General features: G+C 32.4%; 1 non-coding gene across 1 annotated transcript; it reads left to right on the top strand.

The window, feature by feature from the left end:
* Positions 1-17,656: 17,656 nt before the first annotated feature.
* TRNAA-CGC lies at positions 17,657-17,729 on the top strand. The gene has a single exon. It is a non-coding gene; the product is annotated as a tRNA-Ala (tRNA).
* Positions 17,730-18,138: the final 409 nt, after the last annotated feature.

Below are 18,138 nucleotides of genomic sequence, written 5' to 3'. Positions count from 1 at the left end.
GAATTTATAATCAACTAAACTATAAGATATAATGAATGTCGATCAAACACAAGACCTTCCAATATTCAATCTGATGCTCTCCCAACTAAGTCATTCCAGATAACATAAAAAAATGAATAATCACATTTTTTAGATTGAATAGTCAAGTTGTGCAACTTAGTCAACTTATTCCAGTTTGATAAAAAACGTGCCAGATCTTCCTCTAATTCATTGAGATTGAGATTTTAAAAAGAAATAATCGCTAATACAATGAACGTGGATCAAACACGTTACCTGCTCACTAATATTAAAATTGAAAATTCAAAAAGTAAAGGTAAACTTATGCCAGTTGGATAAAAAACATGACAGATCTTCCTCTAATTCATTGAGTATGAGATTTTAAAAAGAAAGAATCGCTAATGACACTAATTTTAGAGTCAAATTATGCAACTTAAACAAAGTTCGGTGAACGTGGATTCATTGAGTATGAGATTTTAAAAAGAAACAAATTATGCAACTTAAACAAAGTTCGGTGAACGTGGATTCATTGAGTATGAGATTTTAAAAAGAAAGAATCGCTAATGACACTAATTTTAGAGTCAAATTATGCAACTTAAACAAAGTTCGGTGAATGTGGATCAAACATGTGACCTTCAGATCTTCAGTCTCACGTGACCTTCAGATCTTCAGTCTGACGCTCTCCCAACTGAGTTATCCCCGCAATCATTAGAAATAAAAATTCATCAGTATAGGTATTTTAGCTGATTCATTGAGATTTTAAAAAGAAATAATGACTAATTTTCTATTGAGTAGTCAAGTTATGCGAAATAGCTGTGGTTAACATGGAGATCGAACACGTGACCTTCAAATATTAAATTTGACTCTCTCCAAATGAGCTATCCCTGCTAACATTAAAAATGAAAATTTTTAAGTAAAAGTATTTACGCTAATTAATTGAAATTTTAGAAAGAAATAATCACTAATTTTAAATTGAATAGTCAAATTATGCAAGATTGAACACGAGGCCTTTAGATCTTCAATCTAATGCTCTCTCAACTGAGCTATCCACACTAACATTAAAAATGAAAATTCATCAGTAGAGGTATTTTCGCTAATTCATTTTAATTTTAAATAGAAATAATCACTAATTTTTAATAAGATATTCAAGTTATCCAACTTGTATAAGGTGCGGTGAACTAGAACACGTTAGGTATTTTCGATAATTCATTGAGATTTCAGAAAGGAATAATGACTAATTTTAGATTGAATAGTCGGGATATGCAACTAGAATCAGGTGCGGTGAACGTGGATAACAAACACGTGACCTTCAAATCTTCAGTCTGATGCTCTCCCAACAGAGCTATCCCCGCTAATATTAAAAATCAAAATTCATAAGTAAAGGTACTTCCGCTAATTCATTATATTTAAAAAAGAAATAATCACTAATTTTAGATTGAATAAGCAAGTTGTATTTTTAGTTTGTATAGTCAGGTAATAAACTTGTATTAGGTGGGTTGAACGTGGATAAAACACGTGTGACCTTCAAATCTTCCGTCTAACAATCTCCCAACTTAGCTACTCTTGCTAACATCAAAAATGAATATTCATCAGTAAAGGTATTGGGTACGCTTCTGGAAATTTAACAAAAGCCGAGATGCCAGATTTAAATCTCGCTTCTGAAAAATTCAACAAAAGGCATTGGGTACGCAGTTATAGTACGACATTCCACCCATAAACAGATGGTCAAACAGAAATGCTCAAGCAAATATTGGATGAAATGTTGAGGGCATATGTGATCGATTTAGCACGAAGCTGGGATAAGTACCTACCCCTTATGAAATTCTCTTATAATAATAGTTGTCAAGCAACCATAAAAACAACCACATATGAGGTTCTCTACGGACGAAGATTTTGATCCCCTATCTTTTGGGAAGAAGGGGGGCAAACGAGAACTATCGAACCAGAGCTATGCAAATTACCAACGCCGCAATCTAGAAGATTAAAGCTAGGATACAAACCGCACAAAGTCGAGAGAAAAGCTATGTAGATCTAAGGCGCAAGGACATGGAATTGTTGGTAGGGGATCATATATTTCTAAAGGTAGCACCCCATGAGAGGGGTGCTCAGGTAGGGTAAAGAGGGGAAGCTAAGCCCTAGGTTTATCCATTCCTTTGAGATATTAGAAAGGATTGGATCTAGAATCAGGCAATGCCCAAATTTGTTTGTAGTACGTAATATCTTTCATGTATCCATACTACGGAAGTATACCCTAGATCCTTCGCACGTACTGGCTCATGAAACTCTCTTCTTGAGAGATGACCTAACGTATAAAGAAGACACGATTCAAATAATAGACAAGAAAGTCAAAAGATTGAGAAACAAGGAAATCGCTCTTGTTAAGGTCCTATGGAAGAATCATAGAGTAGAAGAAGCCACTTGGGAAACAGAAGGCAAATAAGAACCTTGTACCCTGGCCTATTTTAGAATAAGCACTTTCGATGACCGAAAGTTTTCAAAGGAGAGGAGAATTTGCAACACTCAAGGTCTCCAATAAGAGACCGTGTATAATCCCTACTAAGTTTTATCTAGAAGCAAATAACAAGTAGAATTGAAAAAAACATTGAGAAGATGGTACTTTTTCTAATTTTTATAAACTTCCCGAATCATTAAATTTTTTATAGAATAATAATTACAAGGGGCTTAAAAAAGGAAGGCTCCGATCGGAGAAGACATTTCTGGCAGAAGATTCAAAAAAATCAAGAATGAAATTATAGAAATTCTAGATGTTTCAATGGTAGTGGAAAATCCGTCTATAAATTATGAATTAGGGTAGACTATTAGGGGCAAGAAGCAAGCTTAATCGAGTACCCAATCGAGAGATACAAGTTTTTTGTTTTGGGGTATCGTGTTCATGGGTTTACCTCGAATTCGAGAACTAGTCTACTGTTCATTTCAAAACTTGTTCCTGCACCATCTAAATAAGTTTACCCATAAGTTTGGTGAAGAAAAGAGGTCCTCAAAGTCCTAGTAGGTTTTCCCACGAATCAGTCCATGTTAGGTTACCCTCTAATGTTTTCCTAAGCTAAAACCTCAACTCTTAAAGCCTAACCCAAGACATTATGTATAAACCTAAGTTCATCAATAATCCATGTACCAAGTACATAGAACTATGTGAATAACGTGCTAAATAAGTTGCTAGGATCCATACCCAAAAGTAACCATTATTTGCCCATAAGTTCTTCTTTTGAGTCTCCTTCTTATTTTGTGTTTGTAACGAGTTTGTATATGTAACACCCCAAACATGAAGAAAATTAGATCCCGTAAGAATAAGCCACCCATGAAAGACCTAGAAAGGAAAAAAATTAAAGTTTTAAGCAAGAACAAGGGACTTAGTTAATTGAGTACCCTAACAAGTGATTTCAAGAATTGGAAAGAAAAAAGTAAATGAAAAGGGCAAAAAAGTCATTTTATCAATTATAAAAAATCTTTCCAGATTTGTAATTCCTTATGTAGAAGGAATCTCAAGATTAAAAAATAAGGGGAAATGAACAAAAAACAATGAGGAATTTGTAGAAATATTATGGATTTTTCGAGAAAAATAATAATAAAATATTCGAAATGTGGAAAATTACCAAAATACCCCTGAAAGAATGGACAATTAGAGAAATGCCACTCCTATTAGAATCAGAGCATCTACCGTGACCATCCGAGCAAAATCCTTCAAACTCAAATCTCAACCATTGGATCTCCTCCAAAATTTGATATGATCTCAATGAACACGCACGGATCATCACATCCAACGACTAGTATTCAAAGCCAAGGTCGGTAAGGCTATGATTGGAGTTGATATCTCCGAAAAACTATCCAGAAAGTTCGATCTCTAAATAACGAAGATTTTAGAGCTCTCAATGTCGGTTTAAGCTCCTCCGATAAAGTCTGAAGTAGGAGAACCAATACGAAATAAGAATCGAGAAAGGTTGATCCCCCAATCAAATGCAATAAGCGTTTAGATTATGGGTCTCCTACTCTAAGATTTCTTCCAAATTCAAGAGCAATCCTCCACCATTTCTCTTAGAACATCTAAATAACGAAGATTCTGGAGCTCTAAATTTTGGTGTAAGCATCTCCTATAAAGACTGAAGTAGGAGCAACAATACGGAATAAGAATCGAGAAAGGTCGATCCCCCAATCGAAGGTAATGAGCGTTTAGATTATGGGTCTCCTACTCTCAGATTTCTTCCAAATTCGAGTGAAATCCTCCCCCATTTCTCTTCAAACATATTCCTACAGTTTCTCAACAAGATTACCCACAAGTTTTATGAAGGAATAGAGTGTTGAAAGTGCCCAGAAACCATTCTCTCAATTCAATCCGCCATTGAAGAACTTCAAGAAAAACTTGAAAATCAAATTTGAGGATACATGATGACTCGTCGAGCAAGAATGATTCCAATCAGTTTCTGCACCCCCAAGGAATGCTTCCATAGAAGACCACGAAGAAAAATAACCTCGAGAGCGTGCCGAATTGAAGGAAATAAGTTTCGAAATTAAATTGGGGATAAGAGTCGAATTCCTATCTACGATCTCTTTTCCTTCAAATTAAGGATTTCTCTAGCTTCAGAGGAAGAAGTTGAGTAAACTTGATGAAGGAATTGAGAGTTGAAACGTCGTAGAACAAGCTACCCAAGAGATTGAAAATCTTGCATTTTGAGTGAGTTGCATACTGAGTTCGATTTCTAGAAATTAAGGTCCTAGACTCAAAGACATTCCTCTAAACCAATTCCTTTAGCTTGAAGAAAGGATATGAAAGAGGTTCAATAAAGAAATAGGGCCTTGAAACCCCTAGAATCGGCTACCAAATAGAAAAATCCTTTGTTTTTTCTCCAGCGATAAATCAGATTTTGGATGAACTTTGGAAGCGAATATCTTAGGCTACGATCTATGAGAAGGTATCAAATCAATCCCTAACCCTTCCTTGTAACACTCATATTTAAGTTTCACAAAGAAATCAAGGAGAGAAATGCTGTAAATGTGGCTGTACAGGCCGAGTTTCAGATGGCGGCGATGTGAAAAATGCGCATCTTCTTCCTGTTTAGAGGAAGAAAACGATGATATGGCCAGTTCAACTAAACTATCCAAGTCAACTCAAAATTTGACCTTTTCTTGGTTTTTCTCAATTTTAACCCTATTTCAGACCGATTCTCATAAAAACATTATGGTTTCATAAACTAGACACAAAAAGGAGTACGTGGAAGGAAATTTGAAGTAATTCAGATACTGGAAGCTCAAGAATAGAGGTCCCAAACGTCAGCGACTGAGGCAAGTAGCCACCTTGGACTCTTTGTTAAGAAATACTTGTAGAAATCGCTTGGATTTTCATATGAACCCTAAACCAAGTATGAATTAAGGATATATGAAAAAAAACCCAAAGAACCCTGAGTTAAGACCCTGAACCGATTAAATAGCTCGAGATTTAAGTAACGTTAAAATAACCCACTATATGAGCTCCGCTGCCCATCAAATTTTAATACTGAGCATATTATAGTATATTGAGGTTGGATATGAAATTTGTGGTCATTGGATAAGGATAAGTAGGTAAACCAATAAACGGTGTAAAATAACCATAATGCCCCTAAGGAAATTTACCTTCAGCTCATGACCTAGATGACCTTCAAATGCTATGAAATTCATCAGTAGATCTTATTTTATAAAATTTTATATGAATCCTTATCCCAAGAGGTTATATAAGGTAATGATGTTTGGAAGTTATTGGAAAACTTTAGTTAGCGAAACCAAGACATGGGAGAAAATGCTATCCATATGACTTTTGCCATGAAGCACGATGTTTATACATTTTGTAGTCATTGTTTCCAATGTTTGCTGCACACAAAAAAAGATAGGGATGTTAAACTTTTAAGTCACTTTTGGAAAGTATGGTAGATAAATTGGGTACTAAATTATTGTTTCCAACTCCATGTCATCTGAGGTGGTTATTGGTTAGAGCTATTATTTATAATAATTTTAAGTCATAAATTGGGTAACAAATTATTGTTTTCAACTACATGTCATCTTTTGATTAATGAGCTGGTTAATAGAACATTCGAAGCATTGCTTAGAGCTATTATTTGTAAGAATATGAAGTCTTGGGACGAATGTATGCCACTCATTGTTCTCTTTTTGAAGTTGTTTATGGATTTAATCCATTTACGTGTCTTGATTTGCTTTCTATCATCTAATATTTTTGTGAGTCAAGCAGCCACAAGTAATGCAAATGAGATCAAAACATTGCATAAAGATGGGAATGAGACAATTGAGAAACAAAATTTCAATGTTACTTCAAGAATTAACAAAGGATGGAATGAAATCATTTTTCAACCTAGTAACTGGGTTTGGATACATTTTCGCAAGGAGTGATTCTCATCTCAAATGAAGACAAAGTTACATCCAAGAGGGGATGACCCTTATCAAGTCCTTTAAAGAATTAATAACAATGCATATAAAATGATCTTCCATGAGAATTTCAGCACATCCTACTTTCAATGTTGCTGACTCGAGTCCTATTGATGTAGGTGATGATTTTCTGATTCGAGGACGAATCCTTTTGAAGAGGAGGAAGATGATAAGGACCACGGTGTTCCAAATGTTTCAACTATATCTATTACACGATCCAAGGCTAAGAAGATTCAACAAGCATTCATTCTCCATCTACAAAATTGGATAGGCTCGGTTCAACTATTATTTCATGTGTTACAAGCTTATTAGATTGAGGAAGGACCATTTGGAGCTTCAAAAGTGAATATTTACACGGTTGAAGGATCATATGAAGTTGCAAGCATCATTACATGAGTTGTTAGAAAACTTTATTTATTTTTAATTTCATAAAGTTTGTAATGGTAGAATTATCAAATTGACTTCATCTTTTGTGGAGAATCAAGGGGATCGAGATTAAATCCCGGCCACTAACTTCTTTTGTGGGGAGACTATAAATACCCACAAATTATTAGGTAAAAATCAGATTTGTGATGAATGAAATTATCTCTCAAGTTCAGAATTTTCCCTTCAAAATCTGAGCATGGTCTATGCCATTTATAAGTTTCATGTCATTCTTGTAGAATTTCATGTGAGCCATATAGTAAGCTTTGATATTGTGTGGTTGAGTGAAATTCTCAACTTTCTACTTATTTTTGGGATTTCTTTTCTCCATATTCATTGTAATATATCTTGATACAAACAAGTTTATTTTTCTAGTGAATGTATTTATTAATTACGGTGAACTTTTGTCTAAAACGAAGTAAATACAAATGGAGTAACATGAGATAGAAGTAAACATAGTAATAAAAAGAAACTACATAAACTTAAAAAAAGTTAATCCCATTTTACAATATAAATACTGTTCAATGGTAGTCAAGAAGTAGTTTTGAAAACTAAAATAAAGAAAAAAAATAAAAATATTTTTCAAAAACTTAGTTTGGAGGGAAATTTTGCTTAAAATTCAAATGTTTTTTTTTCAATAAAAGGATAAAATACATAATTTTGAAAAAAAAAACGAAATCATTATCAAAGGGGCCTAATTTTTAACATATCTATCCTAATGGAATGCATGGACTCTAGTGGCAATGCTGCTTCAACTGTGTGATAGATCATGTGAAGTTAACGTGACAATAATAATAGGTTCTAAAGCACAAAAATATGTGGATAAATTTCATATATTGAAGTGCGGAAAACATATACATCCGGGCAACTAAAAATGATAGATCCACTATAAGGGCATTTGGTTTAGTGGTATGATTTTTTCCTTTTTTACAAATTAGGTGGAATGAACAAACAAAAATAATGAGTTTAAAATTACCCAACAAAATATCAATTTTCAAATGGAATGGAGACATAAGACTATTCCAAAAAAGAAAAGGAGAAGAGAAAAATATTAAATACATTTTCAACTAATGCATTTGGTTGAGAGATATTATCGTCAATATAAGAAAAATATAGCATTAACGAATTTTCATGGACACGTGGATCCTTACCATACTAAAATGACAGTTTTTATTGTTATCAAACCAATAACAATTCATACGAGCTAAATCTTCCAATTGATAATTAGGCCAGACAAAGAACTTGAATTTATTTTTATATCTATCAATATGTTTGCTACTTTTATCTAAAACTTGATCACGAGTTTTTCTTATTTGCATTGTAAAATTATGTATTTATATGGATATCATTTCTATTTCTAGAATTGAAACAAATTAGAATTCTGAACTCTCACGACTTCTTGGTGATAGGAAATTTTCCCGAAGCAAATCATAATGATTTTTGGTTCTCTTTTCATTCATTTTTTGATTTATTGCAATGGATTTACTAAAACTCTTTTTGTAAGGATAGTCTTTTTCTTGATATCTTTGATTAATTTAGTACTTATTTTTATGAACTAATAAAATACCTATGGTTTGATATTTAATAATTTGTCCATCATTTTGTACAACGAACATGTTCAATAATAAATATTTATTTTTTAATAATTCATTATTAACTTGAAACTCCTTGGGAACTATTAGAATCTCCAAATTCATTTCTCATCTTTAAATACAAGATACACTAATTTTCATGAGAACAACTTAGTATAATCCATGGTTTGAATTTTCATTTTTATTCAAATTTAAAATAAAGAATTTGATTGGTATAATCCATGGATTACTCAAAACAAAAGTTCTAGATTAATCTAGAACAACTTAGTATTTCTTCCTTAGTTCTCATCCAATCAAAAAAAATTATTTTTTTTATTGTTCAATGGGTTGAATTCTTAATTTATTGTGAGATAATTAAAATCTTCCTTATAAATTTTTTGAATGAGTTCAAAATTATTACCCTAGGTTTAGTATTTTGATTAGAGATTCTTCTTTCTTATTCTTAATCAAATTTTTGAGTGGGCTTGACTTAGTTGAATCATGATTTATGTTGTCTTTCATTTTCTTTTCGTTTGTTTGAAAAAATATATCGATCAATTCCGATTCTTTCTTTTTCTATTTATTGTTTTCTTTTGTTTTTCAATGTTGGTTTAAGAACCTCCTATAAAGTCTGAAGTAGGAGCAACAATACGGAATAAGAATTGAGAAAGGTCGATCCCCCAATCGAAGGTAATGAGCGTTTAGATTATGGGTCTCCTACTCTCAGATTTCTTCCAAATTCTAGTGAAATCCTCCCCCATTTCTCTTCAAACATATTCCTACAGTTTCTCAACAAGATTACCCAAAGGAATGCTTCCATAAAAGACCACGAAGAAAAATAACCTCGAGAGCGTGCTGAATTGAAGGAAATAAGTTTCGAAATTAAATTGGGGATAAGAGTCGAATTCCTCTCTACGATCTCTTTTCCTTCAAATTAAGGATTCCTCTAGCTTCGAAGGAAGAAGTTGAGTAAACTTGATGAAGGAATCGAGAGCTGAAACGTCATAGAACAAACTACCCACGAGATCGAAAATCTGGCATTTCGAGTGAGTTGCATACCGAGAACGATTTCTAGGAGTTAAGGTTCTACACTCAAAGAGGTTCCTAAAAAAAACGCTGTAAATGAAGAAATAGGGCCTTGAAACCCCTAGAATCGGCTACCCAATAAGAAATCGTTTGTTTTATCTCCAACGATAAATCAGATTTTGGATGAACTTTGGAAGCGAATATCTTAGGCTACGATCCACGAGAAGGTATCAAATAAATCCCTAGCCCTTTCTTGTAACATCCATCTTTAAGTTTCACGAAGAAATCAAGGAAAAAAACGCTGTAAATGGGCTGTACAAGCCGAGTTTCAGATGGCGGCGATGCGAAAAATGCACATCTTCTTCCAATTTAGAGGAAGAAAGCGATGATACGGACAGTTCAACTGAATTGTCGAAGTCAACTCAAAATTTGATCTTTTCTCTGGTTTTCTCAATTTTAACCCCATTCCAGACCGATTCTCATAAAAAACATTATGGTTTCATAAACTAGACACAATAAGGAGTATGTGGAAGGAAATTTGAAGTAATTCGGACACTGGAAGCTCAAGAATGGAGGTCCCAAACGTCGACGACGAGGCAAGTAGCCCCCTTGGACTCTTTGNAGAAGTAGTTTTGAAAACTAAAATAAAGAAAAAAAATAAAAATATTTTTCAAAAACTTAGTTTGGAGGGAAATTTTGCTTAAAATTCAAATGTTTTTTTTCAATAAAAGGATAAAATACATAATTTTGTAAAAAAAACGAAATCATTATCAAAGGGGCCTAATTTTTAACATATCTATCCTAAAGGAATGCATGGANTCTTTGTTAAGAAATACTTGTAGAAATCGCTTGGATTTTTATATGAACCCTAAACCAAGTATGAATTAAGGATATATGAAAGTAAAATCCAAATAACTGTGAGTTAAGACCCTGAACCAATCAAATAGGTCGAGGTTTAAATAACGTTAAAATAACCCACTATATGAGTTCGCCTATCAAATTTTAATACTGAGCANCTATCCTAAAGGAATGCATGGACTCTAGTGGCAATGCTGCTTCAACTCTGTGATAGATCATGTGAAGTTAACGTGACAATAATAATAGGTTCTAAAGCACAAAAATATGTCGATAAATTTCATATATTGAGGTGCGGAAAACAAATACATACGGGCAACTAAAAATGATAGATCCACTATAAGGGCATTTGGTTTGGTGGTATGATTTTTTCCTTTTTTACAAATTAGGTGGAATGAACAAACAAAAATAATGAGTTTAAAATTACCCAACAAAATATCAATTTTCAAATGGAATGGAGACATAAGACTATTCCAAAAAAGAAAAGGAGAAGAGAAAAATATTAAATAGATTTTCAACTAATGCATTTGGTTGAGAGATATTATCGTCAATATAAGAAAAATATAGCATTAACGAATTTTCATGGACACGTGGATCCTTACCATACTAAAATGACAGTTTTTATTGTTATCAAACCAATAACAATTCATACGAGCTAAATCTTCCAANAATGCTTAAAAGTATCTAATAAGACTTCTTCTCAAATGAGTGATTTGATATATCATAGAGGACAAAATATTTATTTGTTTCAAATATCTTAGGTTGACCATTCTTGTCAAAGTATTTTGAATATTATCATTGTGAATTACTAATGCGGATTGAATTTCATTAATAACAATATCCCATAACTCAGGTAAAGATGACATCAAAATTAATACTTTAATTTCATCTTCAAAATTTATTTCCACTCAACTCAGTTGACTTATAATCATAATCGTCACCGTTACACAAATATTTACAAACTTAAAAGGTAAAATTATAAGGAGTACGAGAGAAAAGTGCTTAAAATAGTTTCAAAATATAGAAAAAAAAGATAATAGGGATGGGTCAAAGTCAACATTTGTTTTCTAGTTAGCATGGTAGGGTCAAAACTTATTTATTTCTTTGAAATGTTGGAGTTTACCATTTACATGTTTTCATTTTTCTACTTTTTTTTTTACCTGCATTTAGAAATAAAGCAAAATTAGTCTGGTTGTCACGCTTACACCTATTATCCTTCCACCAATAGGAGCAAAAGGCAACGTTACTATGTGAAACTAGTTTCATGTCATTTATTTAACAATAAGGGTGTTAGCATGCATTTAGAAATGAACCCATATTTAAAAAATTTAGATAAAATAGAAAAGAATTGTTATCTCAAAGATAATGATACTATGTGAAACTAGCCTCAAGATGCTTCCTTAACTCTTAGGGGCGGTAAACCAACGGTTCCTTCATCTAAGACTCATGGTCCAACTCCCAACATGGAAGGGATAATCTGGAGAATCATTCCAAGAACCCTAACGGATGGGTTACAAACTCACATTATCAAGCTCGACAACAAACAATGTTGCCGACAAACTTATGAAGACTACATGAAATTACGAATATATTAATGTAGGATTTTTTAATTTACCGATTTTTAAAATGTTAAATTATAAAATTACTGGCAAATAAGAATATTTTAGAGAGTTTTTTTTTTTTTTTTTTTTTTAAGATTTTGATATTTAAGAAAAGAGAAAATGAATAAAAATAGGAGACATTTTATAGATTTAAGAATGAAATAAGGGTATTTAAAAAGCTAAAAAAACAAGGAAATGAAATATTAATGATATTATTGGGTCATAGGTTGAAGAAGAAGAGTGAGTGAAAATAAAAAGGCAACTCACTCGTAGTTAGAACCTTATTTTAGAATGTTAAAGGGCACTAGTTTTGAAAGTTCATGAATATTTTAGGTACTATTAAAATATAATAAACATATATATTTACATTATATTTAAAATAGAGTTTATAGGTTCCTAGTACAAAATAAGGGAAAGGTTAAAAAAAATCATTTTAAAACATCAAAAATAGTTTTGGTGGGGTTGTTGGTCTAGGGAAACTACTCTTGGTTACATAAAAAAATATGGAAAACATGAGTGAGTACCTAATTGTAAGTTTTTAACCATGTTCATAGTGGGTGCTTGGATCTCGGTGGTCGGAAGCAAATCGAACGAGTCCAAAATAAAAGGGCGTTTTTAACCATGTTCATAGTGGGTGCTTGGATCTCGGTGGTCGGGAGCAAATCGAACAAACTGTCTGTCCAAAATAAAACGGCCCAACCAAATTCGAACTAGTGACCTCTTGATCTACAATCAAATGCTCTACCAATGAGTTATGAACCCATTTTACATGATTTTAACCTTAGTGACCCCTTTTACAGAGTGTCAGTCCAAAAGTGTAAAAAGTGTCTATCCAAAATAGAAAGGCCCAACAAAGTTCAAATGGGTGACCGGTCAAATTCTCTACCACTGAGCCATGGATACATTTTGTAGGATTTTAACCTTAGTGACCCCTTAGACATAATGTCGGTCCAAAAAGTGTAACAAATTTCTATCCAAGATAGAATGGCCCAACTAGGTTCGAATTGGTGACCTCTTGATCTGCAGTCAAATGCTCTAACATTGAGCTATGGACCCATTTGGTATGATCTCAACCTTAGTGACCCCTTATACACATTATCGGTCCAAAAGTGACCTTACCGAATTGGCTATGGACCAATTTTGTATAAATTGGTGGATTACCTATCGGAAATTAAACATAGGTCGTTAGATTCAAAGTCGAAAGTGCTAACCACTACACCATAGAACCACTTGTTAAACTTTATTTTGGCAGCGATTTTGATAAGCGCCAACAATGCTAGATTTTGCAAAGCTAGAGGTCGTAGTATCCTTGCAAACTTTCACAAAGAAAGCTAACTTAACAAATTGATTTCAACAAGGAGCAGATTAAAAGGATAAATAACTCTTAGATTGAACTTCGAATCTATGATTGTCACTCTTAGATTCCAAGACGAGTCACTCAAGAATTAGCTTGATCATAACTAATCTAATGAATAAATTTTAACACCAAACCTAAAACAAGGTTTGAAAGAAACATAACACCCAAATAGTTTCAAACACAAAGTTTTTGTATTCCACAATGTTTTCAAACATGAATATTACATAATGTAGTTCATCTCCAAACTACCCAAAGTTATTAAATACAAATTGAAGAAAATAAGACATAGCATAAATAATCTTAAATGTAATTCAACTCCAAAAGATAAAAAGTCCTCCCATTACATTCCAATGTCAAGTGATATTTTATTGCCACTCAATTCTTTTCTTGATTTATTGTAATTGAACTATGACAAATACGCTGGATTTATTTTAAATTTCCTTTAAAATTGTTGTGCACAAAGTACAATGGAAATAATATATATATATTTTTTTTTTTACTGTTTTTGTAATTTGTATGGTATTATTAGAGGCTTTTGAATGAAATATGATAATTGATTCCCTGTCCTCTTTGACCATTTTAGATACCTCCATATCCGATATTTGATGCGTCACGTTTCACTATGAGATCTGCCCTTGGGTCAATAAGACTTAAGTAGAGAGTTTATTTGACTAATGATTTGATTTTTTTGGGTTGTAGAGATATCCTTTACAAATCAAGACTTTGTATTATTTTCAAGACACTCATCAAGACATTTGTAAATATGCTTGATATCTTGAAGGATTTAGGACACATAATTGAGAGAACCTAAATTTTTTTTGAAGTTGGCTTTTCTAGGCTAAGTCATCACGAAAGTTTGAGACAAACTCAATGGACCATTGAATGGGTTTTATAAGGCTCAAATAAATTTAAAATCCAAGAAAGCGGATCTGAGTTTGATATTATTTGATTTTGGGTATGGACACAACTAGCTGATTTCTTTTGATTGCATTAATGAATGTATGTAGATGTTTAAAGTGTTCATCTTAATGGTTTTAGAAAATATCAACACATCATCAATATAAACTATTGAGATTTTTTGAAAGGATTGAAAATATCATTCATAATCATCTGAAATTCGGATGGAGTGTTTTTTAGCCTAAATCGCATGACGTTCCTCTTATATTTTCTAAACTGGACATTAAATGCTATTTTATATTTGTCCTTTTAGGAAATTAGAATTTTTCGAAATCCCAATTTCATATCGAATTTTATAAAAACATTCGACTCTAAATTCTTTTTATCAAATCATTTTTTATTTGGATTGGATATCTTATTTATTCTAAAACCTTATTCAAAGGTTTGTAGTTAATTACCAGTATCAGAATTTCTTGTTTCTTTTCAACAGGTTGTTAACCTAAAATGTCAGACACGACCACATGCTCTTTGAAGACCTTATCAGCTTCCTCTACAATATATCACCTAAAATTTCAAAGTATTTAGTGTTTGATTCTTTTTTACTTAACCCTAGGGTTCTATTTACGACTCTTTATCTTAAGAAAAAATCTATATAATTTAATATCCGGTTGCTCTGATACGAATCTGTCACAACTCAAATTTCAAGGGTTCAAAACTCAAATAGAAACTAAAATTGAAAGTTAAAACAAATAAAAATAAAACTAAATTAATATAAAATAATGCTGTAAAATTAAAATAAGATTGAGAAAACACAACCACATTAAATATAAAATAAACTTAAATTATAAGACGGTGTTGTTCAAACTTATCCAAACAAAAAAAAAAATAGTGTTTGGGATAGAATTACAAAAAAAAAAAAGTACAAAAAAACTCAAACACAAAGACAAACTAACGCTGCATAACAACCCCATCTGTGAGTGCACAATCTTTGAAGACTCCCTCATACGAACCCATCCAAAATAATCACACCTGTGACCGCATCTCCTGACTTTAAACTGCTAGTCTAAACATGGTTTTGTCATCAAAGCTTTAGAGTTTAATCTATCTTTACAAAAATATTTTTCTCTTAATTTATAATTAGTCATAAAAAGAAATAATTAGATACAAATTTGGTCTAGAATTCAAAACTTTCAAATCTTACTGTTTCTTAACCAGATTCAAATCCACATTCTTGAACTCCTAGTACCTTAAATAAAATTGGTCTCCTCTAATAAAATAGGAATTTCTCTTAAGATCATTAATACAATTATGCTTTATCTTAAACATGCCAAACATGAAACTAAAGTGCGTTCAATTTAACTCCATTTTATTGCCATCTTGAATGATGTTTAGGGTATATTCTTGATTTACTTTAAAGTTCTTGTGACATGACAGTTCATATTCGTTAAACTTTCTGCAAAATCACAAGTTAAAAAACAACGACGATGAACCTAAGTCTATTAGTCATTTCAAAGGCAATTTCTTTCTCCATTTCTCCATCTTATCGATAATAATAGTTCAACTAAATCCATATTATGCAAAGAAACAAGTTTACGACTCATAAAAACAACTACCTAAATTATCTCCTATAAATTTGAAAACATAAGTTGTAGTTATAATTACACAAAAAATTCCCTAAATCCATGAATTTGTGTCCAATTAATTAATCCTAAAGATTGTAACTAGCATATAGTAATTGAAGCTCCACATGAAGTAATTTAAAGTTTTCCAAAGTTTATCTCATCTTTAATGAAGCATGAATTGCACGGAAGTTCATGAAATACTTATAGACTCCAACTCTGAGTACTATTAATGCAATTATGTTTCATATGAGTTTGTCATAAATGAAACTAAGGTGCATTCAATACAACTTTATTTTCTTGTCATATGAGACAAAATAGAAAAATTAAATCAAACAAACTGATGAACTAAACCGAATCAATCCAACCCAAATTGATTAGTTTGTTTCTTTTGTTGGGTTGTTGGGTTGTTTGATAACCCTTTTATATTATAACAATTCAACTTTTCACGAGAGAAAAATATATTTAAGTAGATGTTAAAAATATTGGGTGTTCAAGAAAAGACATTTAGTTTAGTGGTATGATTCTCATTTGTGGTGCAAGAGGAGGTTTTGAGTTCGATTCTTGAAATGCCCCTATGTCTAATTCTTTTCTTATCGAAGGACTTATTCTCCCATCCCATCCCAAGGCTTTATTCTCCAAGACACATTCTAATCAACCTAACTTCATATTCAACATTTTATACTTACCATCATGCTCTTAATACAACATCCCATCCCAAGGCTTTATTCTCCAAGACACATTCTACCTCTGAGGACCTCACGTGTTTCCTGCAATACGAAAAAATACAAACTTAATACCTAGGCCTAAGGCTTCATACATACGTTTCAAGTGGTATAAGAAGCTCTGGGAGTGAGAGGTCTCGAGTTTGATTCTCAAAATGCTCCTTCAAGAGATTGTAGTACGAATTTTGGGGATGTAGCTCAGATAGTAGAGCGCTCACTTCTAATGTGGAAAGTTCTGGGGCTGATAGCTTGCATCTCCAAAATGAATCGATCACTAAATATATTATTTCTTTTGAATTTTTTCTTATTTACGACATAATGAGTCGGGATAGTTTTTCATGTCACTATTATTAAAAATTACTTCTTTTCAATTTTTCCTTATTCATGACATGTTGAGTAGTGATATTTGTTCATTTTCACTATTATTGATGATGGAAAATTTAGGGTTCTGTGATGCAAGAATTGTGGGGATGTAGCTTCGCTTAACATGCGAGAGTTGCGGCTTAGCATACGAGAGGTATGGGGATCGATGCCTCGCATCTCCAAAAGAAACAATTTATTATTAATATTTTATTTCTATTCAATATTTCCTTATTTATGACATAATATGCATATATACTTTTTCATTTTCACAATTATTGATGAAGGGACGTTTAGGGTTTTTTTTATGTAAGAATCGTAGGGATGTAGTTCGAATGGTAGAGCATTCATTTTCCATGTGGAAAGTATGGGGATCAATACCTTGCATCTTCAATTGAATCGATTATTAAATATATTATTTCTTTTCAATTTTTTCTTATTTAGGACCTAATGAGCTGGGATAGTTTTTCATTTTCACTATTACTGATGACGAGATGCATAGGACTTTGTGACGTAAGAATTGTGAGGATATAACTTAGATGGTAGAGCGCTTGCTTTGCATGCAAGAGGTATGGGGATCGATACCCTTTATCTTTAGATTTATTATTAAGGGGATATCTTGCATCTCCAAAAGAAACTATTTGTTATTAATATTTTATTTCTATTCGCTCATTTAGCATGCGAGAGGTAAGCGCTCTCGCATGCTAAACTATTTGTTATTAATATTTTGATATTTTTTTATTTTCACTATTATTGATGATGGGACATTAATCGGGTTTTATGATGTAAGAATCATGGGGATGTAGCTTAGATGGTAGAGCGCTCGCTTCGCATGTGAGAGGTACGGGGATCGATACCCCACATCTCCAAAAATTAGACTATTTATTATCAAATATATTGTTTCTTTTCAATTTTTCCTTATTCATGACCTGTTGTGTAGCAATATTTCTTCATTTTCACTATTATTGATGACGAAAAATTTAGGGTTTTGTGGTGCAAAAATTGTGGGGATGCAGCTCAGATGGTAGAGGGCTTGCTTAGCATGCGAGAGGTACGGGGATCGATACCCCGCATCTCCAAAAGAAAGAAATGATTTTTTTAAGTATGAGTTAATTTAACATGTTATGTATAAGGTGGGTACGAGAGAAAAAGAAAAGATACTTATATAAGGAGGACTTACTTCTTCACAATTGCAATATCTAACCAAGAGGTACGGGGATCGATATCCCGCATCTCCAAAAGAGAGAAATGATTTTTTTAAGTATGAGTTAATTTAAC

The sequence above is a fragment of the Cucurbita maxima genome, unplaced genomic scaffold (assembly GCF_002738345.1).
Source record: "Cucurbita maxima cultivar Rimu unplaced genomic scaffold, Cmax_1.0 Cma_Scf00121, whole genome shotgun sequence".
Taxonomy (NCBI): Eukaryota; Viridiplantae; Streptophyta; class Magnoliopsida; order Cucurbitales; family Cucurbitaceae; genus Cucurbita; species Cucurbita maxima.
Note: the sequence above shows the minus strand (reverse complement) of the source record. Positions and strands in the feature narration are given on the sequence as shown.